At 39.5% G+C, this 16,127-nt stretch overlaps 1 long non-coding RNA gene and 1 other non-coding gene across 2 annotated transcripts in view; both read left to right on the top strand.

Annotated features, from left to right (window-relative positions):
• LOC115289861 overlaps nt 1-16,127 on the top strand; it is a 111,099-nt gene that overhangs the window by 64,259 nt on the left and 30,713 nt on the right. The gene's annotated exons all lie outside the window — the stretch shown is intronic.
• LOC115290895 lies at nt 5,838-5,944 on the top strand. Its single transcript, XR_003908276.1, has one exon. It is a non-coding gene; the product is annotated as a U6 spliceosomal RNA (small nuclear RNA).

Raw genomic sequence — 16,127 nt, 5'->3', positions numbered from 1 at the left:
TAAGAACGTGGTAGTCCTATCTGTGAAGCCTTTTGATACTCTCTGAAGTGTTTCTAAGTTTTATTCAAATAGATCCTGTATATTTCGTGTTCAGTTTATTCCTGGGAATTTTATATTTCTTTTTTTTCCTTTGTGCAATTATAAATAATGTCTTTTCTCCTTAAATATTGAATATTTAGGATATCTGTACATCTGGAACAATATTCTCTGATTTCATATATTGTACTATATCTCTGAAGCAAGGTGCTATCAATGCCAAAGCACTCCAGGGGGTCTCAAATTATGAAACTTTCAAAGTAAATAAGTTTTAACTGATTTTAATTCTTTTTAATCCCCATATGTTTAGGACTTGGCTTTAAAACTCAAGGTAACAACAAAACCCTCTCTAGATTAAAAAAAAAGGTAATATCAATGAAATCTTCCTTTTTTAAAAAATGTGGGACAACTGGATGGCACATAAAAAATGAAAATAAATATGGGGCGCCTGGGTGGCTAAGTCGGTTAGGCCTTTGACTTTGGCTCAGGTCATGATCTCACGGTTTGTAGGTTCGAGCCCCACGTCGGGCTCTGTGCTGACAGCTAACTCAGAATCTGGAGCCTGCTTCAGATGCTGTACCTCCCTCTCTCTCTGACCCTCCCCTGCTTGTACTGTCTCTCTCTGTTTCTCAAAAATAAATAAAAAACATTTGAAAAATTAAAAAAAGAAAAGAAAAGAAATAGAAATAAGTTTTTATTACCATGCTTCAGGCATCCCTAGAGACAGGGATCTTATTAAAGTGTAAACTGGATAGCGGCGCCTGGGCGGCTCAGTCAGTTAAGCATCTAACACCGCCTCAGGTCATGATCTCAGTTTGTGGGTTCCAGCCCTGCATTGGATTTTCCATTCACAGCGCATAGCCCACTTTGAATCCTCTGTCTCCCTCCGTCTCTGCCTCTCCCTCGCTCATGCTGTCTCTTTCCAAAATAAATAAACATTTAAAAAATGGATAATTTGATTCCCATGCTTATCTTCAGTGGCCTCTCATTGCGCTGGAAATAAAATCAGTAACTAAGCAGACCTGCAAAGTCTTATTGAAGATCTGGTCCCTTCCTACCTCCTCTTCAATCTCATCTAGCTTGCTCTTGCATCATATTTTTGCATATGCCTTCCTACTGCCTGGAACATTCTTCTCCACACTACTCCTTTTCATTCATAGCCCAGCTTATTTTATTTTATTTTTTTTAATTTTTATTTTAATGTTTTATTTATTTTTAATACAGAGAGAGAGCATGAGAGGGGGAGGGGCAGAGAGAGAAGGAGACACAGAACTGGAAGCAGGCTCCAGGCTCTGAGCCAGCTGTCAGCACAGAGCCTGACGCGGGGCTCGAACCCACGAACGTGAGATCTGACCTGAGCCAAAGTCGGAGGCTCAACCGACTGAGCCACCCAGGCGCCCCTCATAGCCCAGTTTAAATGTTACTCCAGAGACTTTCTCTAACCACATCTAAAAAGATTGTCCTCTCTTAATGCTATATGGCAACTCTTTGTTTCCCTCATCACAGGAATTATAATTCTTAATTACTCTAATTTTACCTGTTGGTTTTTCCTTTTATTCCTTGTATCTCTCTAGACTATGAGCCTTGCATGAGCAGGGCCTTTTGGGTCTTCCTCACCCCTGTATCCTTAACAACAAACACCTGGCCTCTAGTACATATTTGGGCTTTGATAAATAATTGTTAGAAGAGTAATTTCATAGATTCTCAAACAGGGCATCCATTTCCATTCCTCCTTATTTTTATTGAACAACTTCTTCTCCCACTTCCCCTTTGCTGCTAAAACCCTACTCATCCTCCAAGGTCCAGTTCAAAGGCCAGCTTCTCCAGGACTCTGCCCTTGATGACTTGTTTACTATACATTCCTGTCCCCACCGTAATGCCAGCTGAAAAACTTTCCATACACCTTCTTCTAGTCCCCGTGACAACTATTTTAACCCTTCACTACTTGTACAAGCTCCCAACCCTATTGCCCATGGGAAGGATCTCCTATCTCTCTTAGAAAATAGAGGTGTTAGGACAAGATCCTCTGAATATAGTAGTTTCTTTCAATATAATCATTCTCAAGTCTCGTCCATCATAAATACAATCAAGCAAACATATAAATAAACCCTCTCCTTTTATTCGTTTCCCCCTTGTGTGAGTTATCTACTACTGTGTAACAAACTACCCTAAAATTTCATGACTTAACAACAATCATATCTTTTGTGTACAGTGCTACAACTTGGACAGAGATCGGCAAGGAGGGGTCATCTCTGCTCCATGTGCCATTAGCTAGGCTGGCTCAATTTGGGGACAGGAGGGTCCACCTCAGGTTGGCATGTTAATGCTGGCTGATAGCTAGGGCTGTTAGTGGTGCCCTGGTTCTTCTCCACATGGACCACTCCACAGGTTGCTTGGACTTGTCACAAATATTGTGGCTTCATTCAAGAGTGAGTGTGTGAGACAAAGAGTAGAAGGTACCAATTTCTTGAGGTCTGAGTCCATAAACTTACTGCATCACTTCCACCATGTTCTAATATTCAGGGGGTGGGGATATAATCTTACCTTTTGATTAGAGAACTGTCAAAGAATCTAGTTATTAATTTTTTTTAATTTTAGAGAGAAAGTGCGTGCACAAGTCGGGGAAAGAGAGTAAGAGAGTGAGAGAGAATCTTAAACAGGCTCACACTCAGCATGGACCCAGAATCAGAACTTGATGCCACGACCCTGGGATCATGACCTGGGCCAAAATCAAGAGTTGGATGCTCAACCAACTGAGCCACCCAGGTACCCCTAATTCTTCTTTTAAAAAAATATTCTTAACACTTATTTATTTTCGAGAGACAGAGCATAAGCAAAGGAGGAGCAGAGAGAGAGACAGAATCTGAAGCAGACTCCAGGCTCTGAGTTGTTAGCACAGAGCCTGATGCCGGGCTTGAATCCACAAACCATGAGACCGTGACCTAAGCTGAAGTTGGATGCTTAACCAACAGAGCTACCCAGGAACCCTCCTAATTCTTCATTTTTAAAGCCATGACATGGCTGGCAGGTTCTCTCTCCACCCATTTTGCAGCCAATCAGGGTAGAACACTCATGAATGGGGTTAGTCTTCATGTAAGAGGCCAGGGAGCTAGCCAGGTTTCATTTCACCAAGTGAGAAGACAGCAAGGAGTCAGCAGTCTGCAACCTGGATGAGGACCCTCACCAGAGCCTGACCATGCTGGCATCCTGATCTTGGGCTTCCAGCCTCCAGAACTGTGAGAAATAAATTTCTGTTCTTTGTAAGTCACCAGTTCATAGTAGTTTGTTATAGTAGCCCAAAATGACTAAGACAGACATCATGGATCTATCCCAGGGTTACATAGCTGGTAAATAGCAACACCAAGAATCAACCCAGACAATCTGGCGTTGGAGTCTATATGCTTAACCACTACCCTGCACTGTCTTTCCAAAAACCTTGACTATTTTAATATAGTATTCCAGTGAGTTAATAGGCAACAATTTTGGTTACCAGTCTCCTATCATTTAACATGTGAAAATTAGCTTTCCAAGATGTTAAATAACTTCTACTTGCAGAATGATTGGTGAAGGACTCTGCTCATAATAATAGCTCATGATCATTATTTATTAAGTGCCTACTATATACCTGGCCCTTATTCTAGGCCCTTTGATTCCTTATCCCTCTTAGAGATTAGTGTTAGATATAAGGAAACAAAACCCCAAGGAATTAAGTAATGCTCAAGAGCACACAGCTGGCAAGCATCACTTCCAGGATTAAATTCCAGAACCTGTGTCCTTTCTCTGCTACACCATCTCCCAGTTAATCACAGGCACTGTGCTTCTCAGTGCCATTTTCAAGGAGGGCCCTCATACAACGCTGGTGAGAGCATAAATAGCTGCAGTCACCACGGAGGGTAGTTTGGCAATATCTCTCATAATGACGTATGTACATTCCCAGCAGTGTAAATATACTTAACACTACTGAGCTGTATACTTAAAAATAGTTAAGATGGTAAATTTTAGATGTATATTTTACTGCCAAAAAAAAAGTAAAAAAAAAGACATATGTACATACCATTTAACCCAACAATGTAACTAGAAATTTATCCTATTGATATATACCTATGTGGAAAATGATGTGTCTGCAAGAATATTCATTACAGGGGCCCCTGGGTGGCTCCGTTGGTTAAGCGTCCAACTTCATCTCAGGTCATGATCTCACAGCTTATGAGTTTAAGCCCCGCGATGGACTCTGCTGACAGCTCAGAGCCTGGAGCTTTGGATTCTGTCTGTCTGTCTGTCTGTCTGTCTGTCTCTCTCTCTCTCTCTCTCTCTCTCTCTCTCTACCTTCCCTGCTCACACTCTATCTCTCTCAAAAATACATAAACATTTAAAAATTAGGAAAAAAAGAATATTCATTACAATACTGTTTTTATCAACAAAAGATTAGATGCAAGTATCCATTAGAGGGAGACTAGTAAAATAAATTATGGTCCACTATACAGTGGAATAACATGCAGCATTTGAAAAGGAACAAGAAGATGTTTATACTGATAGGGAAAGATTGCCCTGATGGATTGTTGTAAAGTGAAATGAGCTAGTATTGCGTAAACAACAGATAGTGGGAGATTAGGGGAGGAGAGGGAAGGGGAAGAAAATATATGCATATGTACTTGTTAGGCTGTAAATATAGACAGGTAGTTTCTGAAAACATAAGAACAATTTTTTTATTTTTTGTAATGTTTATTTATTTTTGAGAGACAGAGTGCGAGTGGGGAAGGGGCAGAGTGAGGGAGACACAGAATCTGAAGCAGACTCCAGGCTCTGAGCTGTCAGCACAGAGCCCAGTGTGGGGCTCAAACCCACAGACTGTGAGATCATGACCTGAGTCTGATGCTTAGTTGTCTGAACCACAGATGTCCTTGAAAATACAAGAAATTTAAAAAATATATACTTTTTAAAATTTTTAAATATTTATTTATTTTTGAGAGACAGAGCATGAACAGGGGAGGGGCAGAGAGAGAGACACAGAATCTGAAGCAGGCTCCAGGCTCTGAGCTAGAGGTCTGCACAGGCTTGAACCCATGAACTGTGAGATCATGACCTGAGCCAAAGTCAGATGGTCAACCTAGTGAACCACCCAGGTGATCCCCCCAAAATTTTTAAAAATAATCTCTTCACCCAACATGGGGCTCAAACTCATGACTCCAAGATTCAGAGTTGCATACTCTTCCAACTAAACCAGCCAGGCGTCCCTGGAAACATAAGAAACTTACCTGTCTTTGCTTCTGAGATAGAGAACCTGTGGCTGAGGACAGGAGATTAAAACTTTCATACCTTCTGAATTTTGAAGTTTTGTGCACTCAGGAAACTAAATAAAATTAAAACTTCCATTCTACTCAGAGAATTAATAACTGCTGGAGATCTCAAGAAATCTGGCACTAAGTGGGTCTTAATACATCATCTACAGCATTTGCTAAGTTCATGATGAGACTCTATGTGTCTTACTTATTCAGTATTGTATGCCCAAAGTTAGGAGTTCTAGAACCCTTGATGGATGTTGTATACTTTAAGAATGCTTGTTAGGGATGCCTGAGTGGCTCAGTCGGTTAAGCATCCAGCTTCGGCTCAGGTCATGATCTCATGGTTCATGGGTTCAAGCCCTGCGTTGGGCTCTGTGCTGACAGCTCAGAGCCTGGAGCCTGCTTCAGATTCTGTATCTCCCTCTCTCTCTGACCCTCCCCTGTTCCCACTGTCTCTCTCTGTCTCTCAAAAATAAATAAAGAACACACAAAAAAATTTTTTTAAATGAATGCTTGTTAGTGCTTGCTTGGGCAGCACATGTACTAAAATTGGAACGATACAGAGAAGATTAGCATGGCCTCTGCAAAAGGATGACACGCAAATTCGTGAAGCGTTCCATATTTTTAAAAATGAGTTAACAGGTAGCTGGTGTTAGCTAATACTTCTTCATGATGTAGGCTTTAAAATCTTACAAGTTCAGATGCTTTTAGAGTCAATAAAATCTTTCTCATGTTTACCAAAGGCCCATTTCATCTTGTTGCATTCTTGGTAGAAATGACCAACAATTGTTGGTTAGGAATCACATGTTAAGTTTCTAGGGGTGCCTGGGTGGTTCCATCAGTTAAGCATCCAACTTCAGCTCAGGTCATGATCTCATAGTATGTGGGTTCAAGCCCCATGTTGGGCTCTGTCCTGACAGCTCAGATCCTAGAACCTGTTTTGGCTTCTGTGTCTCCCTTTGTCTCTGCCCCTTCCCTCATTCTCTCTCTCTCTCTCAAAAAAAATAAACATTAGAAAAAACCGGAAGGAATCTCATTTTAAGTTTCTAAATACTTGAAGTCATTTGTGGCCCCTTAGCCTTCTCTTTTATCATTTCAACAGCCCCAGTTCTTAACCTACTCTCAAATACCAGTTTAGTACCTGTTCAGTTATTCTGACTTCTCTGAGCTCTTTCTTTAAATGCAGATTTTCAACTGGTTCATAATATTTTAGCAAGGATCAGACCTACCAAATACTGTGGAAGGATTGTTGACCACGTTTTCACATTCCTTCCACTAGCACTTTCCTTGCTAGCTTTTGAGAGAAAATCTTTTTTCTCTCCAGAGGCAGCATGGAGTTGAGAAAAGAGAAACAGGTTTCAAATTAGGAGACCCAACTTTTTAATTGCCACCTTCACCATCTACTGGCTGAGTAGTTTTTCATTCATTTATTCAACATGTATTTGTTGAGCCTCATCTGTGCTAGGTACCGTTCTGGGTACCGAGGCTAGAGCAGTGAACAAACAGAAGTCCCTACTCTCATGGAATTTACATTCCAATGAGGAGAGACCACCAATAAACAAAGGGAATAAGTAAAATATATGTTATCACCATAGAACGTGAAAATTGCTATAGAGAAAAATAAAGAAAGGAAGATAGGGAGTGAGGAGGGGCAGAGGCTGCAACTTTAAGTAGAGTCTATAACATTTTTCTTTACAAGGCCAAACTGATAAAGTAATAATTGAGTTACAACCCAATGGCTGTGAGGGAATGAGTCATATGGCTTTCTGGGGATTGAGGAAGCAGCTAGTGCAAAGGCTCTGGGGCTGTGAGTGGGCTTGATGAAGAAAAGCAAGGAGCTAGTATGGCTGATGGGAGTGAACAGATGAGCAGGGCAGGTAAGTTCAGAAAGAGAGCAGGCTGTGAGGGGCTGGACAGTGACCTGTGACTGAGCGAATTAATTTCTGGCAACAATAACAATTCCTTATTCTCTGAGGTCTAAATAAAGTAATACACATGGAAAGTGCCTGCCACAGAGTTTGACCTGAGCAGATGGAAGTAAGTTTAATTGCCTGCAAGTCTTTGCAGCTGTTTTTCAGGTTGAGGGGGGATCATTTTTTTTCTAATGTATTCCCTGTGATTAGAGAGATGTCTGTTCCGAAACGTCTTCATAGAAATAAACAAACAAACAAACGTGGCTGATGCCAATTATGGTGTTGGCCCGTATCCCAGAATTGATTTTTTTTTTAAATATCTAAAAGATATCTACAGATTACAAATGTACTCATCTGTGGCGGACAGAATTCTGCCAGGATATCCTCCTTTAACAGAAGCCAAAGGTGAATAAGTAAAAGAGGAACAGTGGCCCATGGTCACTGGGAAATGGCACAGACCAATGTAGTTGATTCAGCGGAACATCTAGTCAATGGATGTATCTGACAGATTAATTCTCTGCAATGTGGGCTGAACACTTTATCTAAGACCAGAGTGTCCAAACTATAGTAGTGCCTGACCAAAATGGATTTTTCTCTACTAGTCTTTCTGTGTATTTATTGAGAGCTCAGGATTTTAGTTAAAGAACAGGGAGAGTGGCAACCTGACTCTCCAGCAGCCAATCAAGAGACATTTGTGTGAGAACAAAGATGAAAGGAAACCAATGGAAGAGCCTGTCCCCGTTTTCCAGATTCTAGAGGGCACAACTGCTTTCAGTTGCTTCCTCCAGGAGCCCTGGCCTTCTGGCCTCTAGAATAGACCTGCTGTTCTATCAACAGATAGAAACCTAGGTGGATTAAATTAATTTTGTTATCATCAATCCACCAATCCCAGGTCTGTTAAATATTAATGTCTCAGGCCAAGATGACTTCAGGTTCTCCAAGAGGTATCCAGGTAACACAGTTCCACTACATCAGCAACTAGAACAAACTTAAATAAATATACACACATGCATGCACACACACACACACGCACACACACACACACACAGAGCTATATTGACAGAGCATGAACTAAAATTAGTTATTTTAGGGCAGTAAAATTGTTTTATCCTATTTTTCAAAATACTGCTTTTGAAATAAAAAAATACAAGGTTTTATTAAACACGGATTACCAAAAACATGGGTAATTAATTTGCCTTAAAACTCCAAATGGGGTGCCTGGGTGGCTCCGTCAGTTAAGTGTCCAGCTCTTGATCTCAGCTCAGGTCATGATCTCATGGTTTGTGAGTTTGAGCCCCACATTGGGCTATGCACTGACAGCATGGATCCTGCTTGGAGTTCTCTCTCTCCCTCTCTTTCTCTCCCTCTCCTCTTGCAAGTACATGGACACTTTCTTTTTCTTTTTCTCAAAATAAATAAATAAGCTTAAAAATTTTAAATAAAAACAAAACAAAAAACCCTCTCCTTCCTATCTGCCTCCTCACTCTTAGCAGCTGACCTGATTTCAGAGAAAAGGAGAATCCATTTAGTTTCCTGCAACCTTCCCTAACTTGTCTATTCTTTTTCAAAGGGAGCAACCCTCTATGCTTGTAGTATCTCAGACATATATACACTAAACAAATTATACATTATTTATATCTGAAATTCAAATGTAACCAAGTATCCTCTGTTTTGGGCAACCCTACTGAAAGAAGATTCTCAGCTGTCTTTTATCCTAAGTAAACACATCAAAACAGTCTTCCTCATTCACCTCCAAAAAACTGATCACTGAACCAGGAGATGCCTGTCATGCCTACCACACCCATGTTTCCTCCTGAGGAAAACTGTGAAGACAAAACCCCCATCTCCTGTTGCCCTTGACAATCCTGGTTCAGTGTGTCAGAATCTGGCCTCCACAGCTGATTGGACACTGGCCTAAGGGATTACTGAAGTCTCCACCTCTGAGCACATTCACTGTTCTGGCCAAACTCCAGCTGTACCCTCCCCCTTCAGGATGTGGCCATTTCAATACACTACGAGACCCCTGGTCATGGGAGGCCAAACACGCATCATCTTTGGTTACTACGTCAAATGCAGCCTCTGCCTGACTCAGCACCTCTCCTGACATTTCCTGATGCTCATAGCCCCAGGAAAAATGAACTTTGCTCTGGGCTTGCTGCCGTAGTCAATGAGGTAAGGGAATGTATAACCACTCAGGAAAGGACTGGGACGTAGTGGATATTCTTGGAAAAATGGGGTTTGTTCCACACCTTAGGGAAAACAGTATTACTCTTGTTTGCACCTCTGTCTTTTCTTTTCTACACATTCGTTAAGATTAGGAGCTATAAGTTTTATGTTCATATGCTGAGAACAAGCCTGGATAGTTTTATCATGAATAAATGAATGAACCAACATATAAACCAGCCTACAACAAGGAATAATGAAGCAAACTGTGACACATTAGCTATGTGAGATACTACATATCTACTTGAAATAAGAAATAAGAAATATACATACAAATATATGTGAAACCAATTGAATTCAGAAAATAGAACATCATCTATTCTGATTATAACTCTGTTAAAATCTGCATACAGACCATAGTCAAGACTGGCAGAAAATAGTTAAGAATCTAGTACTTAGTAGGGGATTTTTCTACAAATTTGTTCAATTTCAAAATAAATATTTCCTTATAGCTGAGAATCAAGAGGGACCTGAGCCCTGAATCTGCATGTCTCAGAATTTGAGCTTCTATTAAAATTGGCTCAAGCTAAAATTTTCCTTTACAGAGGATACTGTTTGCTCTCATGCTGTCTGTACACCAGTGTGATAGAAACAGTATCTACTCAACACAAATTAAAGGGTACATCTAGGGGTGCCTGGATGGTTAAGCGTCTGACTTCAGCTCAGGTCATGATCTTGTGGTTTGTGGGTTCAGGCCCCACGTCGGGCTCTGTGCTGACAGCCAGCTCAGATCCTGGAGCCTGTCTTTGGATTCTGTGTCTCCCTCTCTCTCTGACCCACCCTGCTCCTGCTGTCTGTCTCTTAAAAATAAATAAAAAACATCAAAAAAAATTTTTTTAATTAAAAAAAAAAGGTACATCTAGCCATGACTTTGTTGGTTTGGCCAGTAAAAACCAAAAGCATGTGTTTTCCTTCTACCACATATTCTCTGTTGTCTTTTTGCATTTAATATTTGAATTTAGACTGTATTAAAGTAGTTAGCTTAATTCAAGAACTATAGCCCCATAGATCCCTGTGAGTCTCTCTCAAGACTGTTTTCCTCACAATCCTTTCCCAAAGCCCTTGATGGCTCCTGATTGCCCAATCCAAATTCTTTAGCCCAGCAGACTCCTACAGTAGCTGATTCCAATCTGCCCTTACAATCTTATCTTTCACTAATCTCTTCTGCTATAACTAAATTTGCCTCTGGTATTTTACTCATAAGAAATGCCTGCTTTCTTTGTAAGCTCCTCTAGTCTTCCCAATCAGAAGAGACTTTTGGATCTCTCCTCCAAATTTCTCTGAATGGCATTTACTTCTGTATCTTTCTTCAGCCCTTATCATAGTTCTGATTTGTATTGTTAATGTCCTTTGTGTGTGTTCATTTGGTCTTTCCAAATAGACAATATCATCATTGAAGGTAGAACAAGCTAGCAAAATGATCTTCACAAGGTGGATTAATGGACCACTGGAAAGGTAGAGAAATTCAATCATGTACATACCCATAACATAAGTAGCACATTAGAATTTCCAGAAATAATGCTATGCTCAAGTTCTAGGAGACTGAATCATGCTAACCAAAAGCTCCCAAGAAACTTTTGATAAGCCAGCTTCTTATTTTGCTGTGGGAATGGCCATTTGGGTAGGCTTCTTTCCTTCTGATGAAAACCAGATTATAGAAGAGAAATTAAGTACCTAGTAAGCAGAGATGAGGAAATGAAAAGGGGATTGGTCCTATAAATATGTTTTAGCTTTCTATTGCTTCTGCAACAAATTACCACAAATTTAGGGGCTAACAGCAACACAAACTTACTATCTTATGTTTCTGTAGGTTAGAAGTCTGACCAAGTCCCATTGGATTAAAATTAAGATGTTGGCAGAGTTCTATTCCTTTTTGCAGATGATAGGGGAGATTCTGTTTCTTTGCCTGTTCCAGCGTCTAGAGGTGTCTGCATTCCCTTGGCTAATGCCCCCTTTCCTCCATCTTCAAGGCCCACAATGTCAGATTGCTGATTTCTACATACCTCCCCTTCCCACTTTTAAAATTGTGATTCAATTGGATTCACCCAAATGATACAAGATAATCCCCCATCTCACAGTTCTTTTTTTTTTTTAAGTTTAGTATTTATTTCGAGAGACAGAGGAAGTGAGCATGCACAGAGGAGGGGCAGAGAGAGATTGGGAGAGAAAGATTCACATCAGGCTTCACACTGTCGGTGTGAAACTTGGGGCTCCATCTCCCGAATCGTGGGATCATGACAGGAGCCGAAATCAAGGGTCAGCCACTTAACCAGCTGACTCACCCAGGCACTCCTTACAGTTCTTAATCACATTTGTAAAATCTCTTTGCCCTGTAAATGAACAAATCTGCATATTCTGGGGATTAGGACATGGACATCTTTGGGAGGGCATTATTCTGCCCACAACAGTCAAATTTCCAAAAAGATATTCGCATGAAACTTATGCATTGTGTATGAATGTTAACACATGTAAAATAAGGAAATATTACTTTTATTGCCAAAGTTTGGCTCCCATCAGACTAAGGGGATGGGAAATTAATTAATAATCATTGTTGATTACACTTTATGTATATGGTGCCTGAAATGCCAAAAAATTCTTGATCTGAAGCCCTGTGGTCCCCTAAAGTACAATCGCACTCTGTTCCTTAGGGGTATGGGCATTTTTGCCCCAGCAGGTCATCTTGAGGTCCTGTCATCCTAGATGCCCCAGTCCACTCTGAGTTGTTGACCATTTCCTGGGCCTCCAAAATAATAATGAAGTTCAGGCACCTGACTCACTCAGTTAAACGACCAACTTTTGATCTCAGCTCAGATTTTTATCTCAGGGTCTCAAGTTCAAGCCCCACATTGGGCTCTGACCTGGTTGTGAGGCTTACCTAAAGAAAAAAAAGTAGTAATGAACTCATGGTATTCCAGAACCCTTCCTTTTCCTACCCCAAGCATCCGCCTCTCCCTTCCCTCCTTTTCACTGGAGTTACACTTTTATGAAAGACCTGAACAGCACTTGGCTTTAAACTGCTTTTGGCTTTTCCATTTGCAGAATTTCCAAGAAAAGAATTACTAAAGACCTAGACACAAAGGACCTGTGAAGACTGGGGTAGGGTGGGGTTGTATAGAGGCTGACAAATAATATAGTGAGCAAAATAAATTGCTGTAATTAACAAATTAACATCTCAAAAATAATCCTGTTTCATAAATAAAGCCTACTATTCCATCTTTTTCTATCAAGACATTTCTATTTAGATAATTTCTTCCGTTTCATCTTCTTTATAAATAGTTCTGCAGAGGCACTGGTAAATTCTGACTCTTTAATGGTCCTTTTGAAAAAATTGAGGTATAGCTAACATATAACATTATGTTTGTTTTAGGTGTAAAACATAATGATTCAATAGTTGTATGTACTGTGAAAAGATCATCACAATGAGTCTGGTTACCAACGATCACCATACCAAATTACCAAAAAAATTATTTTTCTTAAGACAAGAACTTTTAGGATTTACTTTCTTGGCAAATTTCTTTTTCTTTTCTTTCTTTCTTTCTTTTTTTTTTTTTTGAAGTTTAATTTTATTTATTTTGAAAGAGAAATAAGCAGTAAGCACCTGACATGGGACTTGAACTCATGAACCATGAAATCATGACCTGAGCTGAAGTCAGCCGCTGAACTGACTCAGCCCCCCTTGGCAACGTTCAAATATGCACTATAGTATTATGGACTATAGTCACTGTATATGACATCATTACATTCCCTGACTTATTTATTTCATAGTCATGGTCTTTTTTTTTAAAGATCTATATAAGCCATGAAACTTCTGTTTACATATATCATTTTCCTGTGAACTTTTCTAATAATATGGGTTTTTAATAGTTTAACCTACCTGCCCCCTTAAGGAACTTGGGGACACTTTCTAATCTATTAGTGAGATATTTATAAACCCAAATTAGGATAGTTTGTTCTATCTGAAGATAACCAGTCCTTATTTGTGTGCATGTGCACATGTGTGTGTGTCACACATTTATTTTATTTTTAGAGCTTATAAGTTGTGTTAAAATATACATAACATAAAAGCTACCACTTTAACAATTTTAGAGTGTTCAATTCAGTAGCATTAAGTTTTATGTTGTGCAACTATCACCCCTGTCTAGTTGCAGAACTTTCCCATCACTCCAAATGGGAACCCTGTACCCATCAGTCACTTCCCCTCCAATCCTTTGTTTATAGAGTTTCTATGTTAATTTTTTCACTTGATATAATACATTCACAAACAATATGAAATGTGTAAGTAATATAAAGTGTAAGATAAAAACCTCTTTCCTGCCCTCTCTTACCTGTTTCTCTGGAATATGTGCTTCCAGGGGTCTTTCTACATATATAAGCAAATTTTCTCTTTCTTACACAGAACATACCATTCTGTAAATAGTTCTGTACCTTTCTTTTTTTTTAACCTAAAAATATATCCTTATAAAATTGTGGAAGCTAATATATAGGGGATCATAAGTCCTGATTTTCTTGGGATAGTCTCTGTTATATGCCTGTTTTCCAGGTGTTTGGATGATAAAATATATGTTCATCATATTTATATGAAGTCTGTAGCCCACATTTTACCAAATATAACTAATAAATCATTTTAGGATAAGGTCCATAATTGACTAGGTAATATATATTTGTTGACTGATTCACCAAGAATCCCAGGTGATTCCTAAACCAGACTTTCAAAATGACTATTCCAGGGGAATAGCTTGAGCATCTGACTCTTAATTTCCACTCAAGTCATGATCCCAGGGTTGTGGGATTGAGTCCCACATCTGTCTCTGTGCTGAGCAGGGAGCCTGCTTAAGATTCTCTCTTTCTCTGTCCCTCTCCTGGACTGGCACTCATTCTTTTTCAAAAAGAAAAAAGAAAAAAAAAGAGACTATTCCATTGAAACATATAATGCACAGTGATATTTACTCCATCTTTAATCTTTTTTTTAAGTTTATTTATTTAGAGATAGAGTAAGAGCGCAAGCAGGGGAGAGACAGAGAGAGAGAGGAAGAGAGAGAATCCCAAGGAGACTTGGCATTATTAGCTCCAAGCTCAATGTGGGGCTCAAATTCACAAACTGTGAGATCATGACCTGAGCTGAAACCAGGAGTCAGACGTTTTACCAACAGAGCCACCCAGTTGCCTCTAGTCCATCATTAATCTTGAAAATTAATTGGGATGGGTCATTTGACTGGCTCAGTTGGTGGAGCCTGTGACTCTTGATCTCAGGGTTGTGAGTTCAAGCGCTACATTGGGTGTAGAGATTACTTAAAAATCATACCTTAAAAAAAAGAAAAGAAAGTGGGATGTGTTATTTATCTACCTCACAGAGGGTCTCCAGAAACAAAGTATAAATTATCAATTATATTTGAAAGTACTACTTTCTTTGGAAGGCAAGTTGGCTATTTTTATGACAATATTAAATACACATACCCTCTGATATCAGAAATCTTCTGTTAAAAATTTATTCCACTTATATATTTACGAAGATACTCAAATATTGTTAGAGAAACAATCTACATGACCATCAAGAGGGAACTAGTTAAACAATATAAGATACTCAATGAAATGCTATGAACCCATTAAAAACAGTAGCATCAAGAGAGTGAGAAGACAAGTCTCATACTAGAAGAAAATATTTGCAAAAGACATATCTGATAAACGACTGTCATCCAGGACACCTGGGTGGTTCAGTTGGTTGAGTGCCTAACTTTGGCTCAGATTATGATCTCACAGTTCATGAGTTCAAGCCCCACATTGGGCTCACTGCTGTCAGCGCAGAGCCTGCTTTGGATCCTCTGTCCCCACTCTCTACCCTTCCCCAGCTTGCACTCTCTCAAGCAAACAAGCATAAAAAAAATGACTGTTACACAAAGAACTCTTCAAAGTCAAAAATGAGAATAAGCAACCCAATTAAAAACTGAGCCAAAGAGAGCATCTGTCTCAATTAGCGAAACACATGACTCTTGATTAATTAAAAATAAAATCTTAATATAAGAAATAATGGGCCATGGGTGCATAGGTGGCTCACTTGGTTAAGACTTCAACTCTTGGTTTCAGCTCAGGCAATGATTTCATGGTTTGTGAGTTTAAGCCCCACGTCAGGTTCTGTGCTGATGGTGTGGAGCCTGCTTGGAATTCTCTCTCTCCCTCTCTTTCTGCCCCTCCCATGCTCTTACTCTCTCTCTCTGTCTCAAAATAAATAAATAATCTTAAAGTCAATTTAAAAAATAATAATGGGCCAAAGACATGAACAGATGCCTCACCAAAGAAGATATACAGATGGCAGGTAAACATATGAAAAGATGTCCAACATAATATGTCATTAGAGAATTACAAAATAAAACAATAAAATATCACTACACACCTATCAGAATGGCCAGGATCCAAAACACTGACAACACTAAATGCTGAGAAGGATGTGGAGCAACAAGAACTCTCATTCCTTACTGATGGAAAATGCAAAAAGGATACAGCCCCTTTGGGAGAGTTTGGCAATTTTTTACAAAACAAACATACTTTTAACATACGATCCAGCAACCATGCTGCTTGGTATTTACCCAAATGAGTTGAAAATTTATGTCCATAAAAAACCTGCACATGGATGTTTATAGCACCTTAATTCATAATTGCCAACACTGGGAAGCAACAA

The sequence above is a fragment of the Suricata suricatta genome, chromosome 4 (assembly GCF_006229205.1).
Source record: "Suricata suricatta isolate VVHF042 chromosome 4, meerkat_22Aug2017_6uvM2_HiC, whole genome shotgun sequence".
Taxonomy (NCBI): domain Eukaryota; kingdom Metazoa; phylum Chordata; class Mammalia; order Carnivora; family Herpestidae; genus Suricata; species Suricata suricatta.
The sequence above is the reverse complement of the archived record's forward strand: the minus strand, read 5'-3'. Positions and strand labels throughout refer to the sequence as shown.